General features: G+C 41.8%; 1 long non-coding RNA gene across 1 annotated transcript in view; it reads right to left on the bottom strand.

Annotated features, from left to right (window-relative positions):
* Positions 1-307: 307 nt before the first annotated feature.
* Positions 308-6000, bottom strand: part of LOC117073649 — a 70386-nt gene continuing 64693 nt past the window's right edge. Inside the window, exon 4 of the long non-coding RNA XR_004433305.1 lies at positions 308-385. This is a non-coding gene — a long non-coding RNA (uncharacterized LOC117073649). The remainder of the gene's footprint in view (positions 386-6000) is intronic.

Genomic DNA, 6000 nt, shown 5'->3' with positions numbered 1-6000 from the left:
GGTCACTACCTGGTAAGGTAAGTGGCAGATGGATTCAAACCCATCTTGCTGCCTCCAGAGTTCATGTTCTTATCAGGATCCCACACTGTTTCTTCAGGGCATACTCCTCTAAACATAATTAAGTTTGTCTTTAGCTCTTTCAGAGTATTTCCTAAATCTAAATGCAGCATTCAGCTGTGGTCTGAGCTCTACAGTGCTGTGTGGCCATTCCCTCCCTAACTGGAGATTCTGTCATTGATTTATGCTGCCTGCGATGGCATGGCATTTTTGACCACCACTGCCCACTGTTGACTCACCTCAAGCTTACTGTACCTGGTTAATGTATGTCTGTGCATCTTCCATTGTAGTCCATTCACATTTTGTCTGTCTTCATCCAAACCTTTTACTGGGTGTAGATTTGGTATACTTTAATGATATTTGTTCAAAGAACACAAACGTGAAAATTCAGATGTCAAGTTCTCTCCTCAAAAGGGTGTTGAGTTTCTTATCTCTGAGTTTTCTTCTCTTTGGGAAAATGAGGACTAATTGGAACTCCTCAGTGCTCACTTAAAACAAAAAGAAGGCTGGATACAGTGGCTCATGCCTATAATCCCAGCACTTGAGGAGGCCAAGGTGGGAGGATTGCTTAAGGTGTGTCAGACACCAGCCTGGACAACACAGTGAGATCCCACCTCTAGAAAAAAAATAAAAAGCTAAAAAGAGAGGGGGAAAAAAAAAAAGAAAGAAAGAAAAGGGCATTCTAAGGAAGAAGGACCACATGAACCACTAAATTAGAGGTTCCTACCTGCAAGTCATAGCAGCATGACCCAAGTCATTTGCTACTTATATATATTTGCAAATAATGCCCGTTAGTGATTATATATAACTTAGAAAAGACAGACATTTTCCCTTGAGTAATAGTGCTCTCACCCACTGGCCTTCTTTCTGCTCTTTCTTCCAAGAGGGAAAGGAAGGAGGCAGTGTACCCAGGATTATAGCCAGCAGGAGTGAACACACTCACACACTTCACAAAGGAGTGAACAGTCCTCCACCATTTGTGCATGGCATAACAATGGCGGGAACTGCTGCACCGGCCCTGAAGCCCCTTAAAGAGGGGAGATGGGCTCTTATTTGCCTTTGTGTTTGCAGAGCTTGCTTCAGAGTCTAGCAATGGTAGGTGCTCAATATGTGAGTTACAAATGAACAAAGAGGTAGATGAATAAGTATATAAGTAAGAACAAGTTTGGTGCCATTGTCCTGGGACGATAAGGAGAGTAACTTGAGAGAAAGATCACCTTGGGTCATTGGAGAAGGTGGCAGTGGCTGGCAAAGCAGAGTCACCGAATGTCAGGCAAGAGTGTTGGTAGTGAACAACCTGTAGGGTGGCAGGACAACCGACCTGGGCCTTAGGATACCAGAACTCTAATCCCAGTTCAGCCACTAACGCACTCTGTCATTTCCCCACGAAAGGCTTCTGTTTGCTCGAGGATGAATAAATCATAACTTGGGTTTCTTCCCCAACTGAAATTTTGAGATTCAAGACTTGTAGGCATTTAGTAGGGCAGAGAAAGCCATTGGCGGCACTCATAGCCCTCATGCAGGATGGCACTTCCCTTTCTGGCACACAGTGCCTCGTTGCTTTGTGGGTGAGTCTTCATTCTCCAGCCTGATTGTCCTCCAGGTTAGAGACCTTCTCAGATTTCTTATGTGCCTTCATGACACTCAGCATGGCAGTAAATTGAGGATCTGGCAGTCCATTCATGGGCTACATCCAGCTTGCAAGGGTATTTAGTTTGTCTCTTTTTATAAAGGGTATAGCAGGCAAGCAAGGTGCAGTGACTCACGCCTGTAATCCCAGCACCTTGGGAGGTCAATACGCACGGATCACCTGAGGTCAGGAATTCAAGACCAGCCTGGCCAACATGGTGAAACCCCATCTCTACTAAAAATATGAACACTAGCCGAGTGTGGTGGCACGTGCCTGTAGTCTCAGCTACTTGGGAGGCTAAGTCAGGAAAATAACTTGAACCCAAGAGGCAGAGGTAGCAGTGAACCGAGATCACACCACTGCACTCCTGCCTGGGCAACAGTGAGACTCCATCTCAAAAAAAAAAAGTTTAGCAGGCAGAATCACAGCCCCCAAAGATGTCCACATCCCAATCCCCAGAATCTGTGAATATGCTACCTTATATGGCAAAGGGGATTCTGCAGAGGTAACTGAAGAGTTCTTAATAGTGAAATTATCCTGGGTTTTCTGGGTGGGCCCAATGTAATTACAAGGATCCTTTAAAAGTACATGTGAGGGGCAGAAGAGGCAGAACCAAAGGGATAGCGCCATGAGAGGCACTGCTGACCATGGCAGCTTTGAAGATAGAAGAGAACTATGAGCCCAGGAATGCAGATGGCCTCTAGAGGCTGAAAACAAATTCTCCTGAGAGCCTTCAGAATGAACATTGCCCCACCAACACCTCGATCTTAGCCCAGTGAGACCCTTTTTGGATTTCTGACCTTCGGAAGTCTAAGATCATAAGTTTGTGTTGTTTTAAGCCATTGTCTGGGGTAATGTTATGGCATCACTAGGAAACTCATACAGAGGGAAATGTGAACGTTTTCAGGCAGGACAGGCACTGACTGTATCAGGCCCACAACTTCTCATTGTCCACCACTAGGTTTGATGTGCTCGGTTCTGCTATTTATGCCGCTTGGTTAAGCCATAGTTGTCATTCAAGTTATTAACTAATTGGACAGCAAGAACATAAGGCTGGGCATCAGGAATTGTGACCCTTAACTCTAGCAGTAATCAGTGATAAGACTGTGGACATGTCCGTTGACCTCATTGGCCTCCCTTTCTTTGTAAAATCAAGGGATTACACCAGACTGTCTCCAAGGACTCTTTCTACTTGAGAATACCATGTTCTATGTAATTTGGGTTTGGATGCTGCATTGGCTATTCCTGCTCTGGTGTTAGGATGAGAATAGTTTGTAGCATCAGCAAACATTCACCAAGTGTCTGCCTGGCACAAGACACGCACGGCCTGGGATGAACAAAGAACTCAGACGTCAGCCCCTGAACTTGCCATACGGATGTGGTGCTAGAAAAGGCCAATGAGACCTAGATTCTCTGCAGCACCAGCAATGTTATATTTGTCAAAGGCAACTGATAACTAATGTGCCAGTATAACATTTAAACATTGCAAGTTTTATTTGTTCCCTGAACCAAGGAATGGAAGTTCTTCTACTGTCTTCCCCACTGCTTTTAATATCCCCTGTTTCCTGACACATTCTAAGGTCTGGATATCAACAGCTTAAGTATTGATTATTGCTTTTCCTTCCTCCTAATAGAAAGCAAATAGCAATATGTATTTTTTTTAAAAGAACAATATTTTAACATTTTTCTCCACTGAACTTAGAACAGGGAAGGAAGGTTGGGAGAGAAAAGCAGAACATAGGAACACAACACATGGGAGGAAAGACAGAGGATAAGAAAGTTCCCGAACACAGTTAAAGGAACCAACTTGGCATTTTCTATTCTGAAGGAACTTTTACCATAGGGAGAGAAAGAGGGGCAAGTTGATCAGCTGTGCTAGGGATGGAGCTTAAATGTCTTCCTAAGTAAGAGTTTTGCTCATTAAAGTGGCACGTAGCTAAGTTTTTTAAATTGCCCTGGTTTTCCAATTTGTAAAACCATGTCTTCTAAAAAGGAAAACACATCTACAATGTCTATATGCTTCAAACATCTTGCTGTACACAACACAATTTTATCTGTCCATTTAAAAATAAGTACATACATGTTAAAGAAATTAAACAGGCAAAAATTTAAAAAAGAAAGACACATTTTACTGTCACAAGAAAAAAATGTCTGAGGCAGTAAAATGAGTTATGTTCTAGTTCATTGAGCATGATCTCTTCAGGATGCAGCCCCCTAACCCATACTGGAGTTGGGGGAGTCTTACCAGGTTTCCTGCGAGTGGAAGCTGTGAAGCAATGTGAATGGGAAGTTCCTAGAGATGCAAAACTCACAGCATCAAGAGAATCCAGGGAAAATAAATGGCAGAGAGAAGAGGAGCTCATGGCTCCAAACTGTTTTCATCACTATTGTAGTAGGGACAAGTCTTCAGACTATAAACAGACTGCAAAATAAATATTGCTGTCTATTGTCTCTGATTTGAATTAATTTCTGGCTAAAGTCACATTCCACTGTAGTGTTAGAAAATTTAACTTTAGGGTGCATTCCCTTTTCCCCATGATGTGGCACAGTTCTGGGGTCCTACAATGTATCACCTCTCTGATGTGGGAGTGTCCACATGGTCCAGGTGACCACTGAGGCAGCTGCTGTCTAGGCCCACAAGGCGTCATAGTCTGGTGGTCTCCCCGCCGCTGGTGTTCCATGGAATTCTTTGACCAGGTTGCCCACAGCCCTTCTGCCTACACACAGTATGCAGCCTCACCTCTCAAGGTATCTCTGCTGTTCCTGGACCCACAGTCCTCTTTTTGCTCCCCTAACTCTGCAGGGCGTGGTCTTTATCCAGAGCGAGAATGAAACTCCAATCTAACATTGGCTTCTTCTAGACATTGTTTATATCAGAAATTCTTGTTCTCCCTCTTCCCTCTTCCAAAGTCACTAGGAATTAGACTTCTGGAAAACAAAAGCCAGCAAGACCTTTCCTGTTTTCCAACCTGCCTCATGCCTTCTGAGGCAAGGAGCACGGAGTGGACTGCCTACTTGAATGGAGGGGAAGAGAAAATACATGGAGGGAAAGAAGGAATGAATACCTGGAAGTATTCTGCAGCCACACTAGCTACCTTTTGTGGAGAGCACCCTGTAAAGGGCTGCCGACTCCCACCTCTTGGAAGGGGAGTGTGCTGTCAGCACTCCTTCTTAGGGGCTTGCATTGCTCTTCCAGCACTAGCAACACGAGACTCAATCAGTGTTTGTTCTTTCTTCCCTTCTCTTGGGATTACAACACGAAGGTTGAATTTAAAAGCATTCTGCTCAAAGAGCAAAATTCCTTCTCTCCTGTCAATTTTACTCTGTGACAAACCAAAGAACCACTCATCTACTTTGCTGAGTAGCTGCTCAATTGTACATATTGTATTAAAAATTTACCTTCATTGTTCTTCATCTACAAATACCTGTCCATCATATTCAAATTTCTTACATTTTTTCAAGTTTTCATCTAATCCAACATATAAAAAACTATTTCAACATGTAATCAATGTAAAGCTATAAATATTTTACATGTTTTATTAAGCCTTTGTAATCTGGTGTGTATTTTCATTTATGGCATATTTCAATTAGAGCTAGTCACCTTTCAAGTTCTCAATACCAACATATGGTTAGTGGCTACTCTAAATTTTTTTTTTAACATTGGCAGCTGGAAAAGTTCATCTTGTTTCATCTCACTTAGTCTAACATAAAAAGAAAGTGGCACTTTGAATTTAACTAGAATGGCTTTGAAATAGAATCATCATCAACTATTTGGTGAACTCACCTCAGTGAGGCTGCTATTACAGGAAAACCAGGAGAAAGGATAGGTAGAATTAGTAAAATAAGAATTTATAACTGGTATGTCTGCATTTGTATATCACATAGAGATTTCAGAATATTAAATGGAAGATGTCAAGGAATTCATAGTTCAATAAAAAGAAGGTTCAACTTCTGAAGTACTCTGCACAGAAAGACATAAATGGATTGTTTCAAAATTGCATTTGTCAGCCAACTGTTTGGAATTTGAAATTTTTTTTTCATAAAAATGTTATAAACTATGATTTGCTTACCAGGCAAAATCAGACTAAGGTTAAAACAAAACAAGAAAATATAAACACATCAAAACTTTGTATTTCTCCTTAATGTCATTTTAATGGAGAAGAAAAGCTCAGAAGGCATAACCAATCACTTTGTTTAGTTTTAGTCGACAGTTGAAAAGATATATTGGATTTTCAAAAAGGTTTTAGACTTTTAGGGAATTAGCTTACTGTATTGTATCCTGTCCATGCTCACTTTGTTCTTTGTTCTTCATG

Source organism: Trachypithecus francoisi, unplaced genomic scaffold (assembly GCF_009764315.1).
Source record: "Trachypithecus francoisi isolate TF-2019V2 unplaced genomic scaffold, Tfra_2.0 Lachesis_group4, whole genome shotgun sequence".
Classification (NCBI taxonomy): domain Eukaryota; kingdom Metazoa; phylum Chordata; class Mammalia; order Primates; family Cercopithecidae; genus Trachypithecus; species Trachypithecus francoisi.
This window is presented reverse-complemented; position numbering and strand designations above follow the sequence as displayed.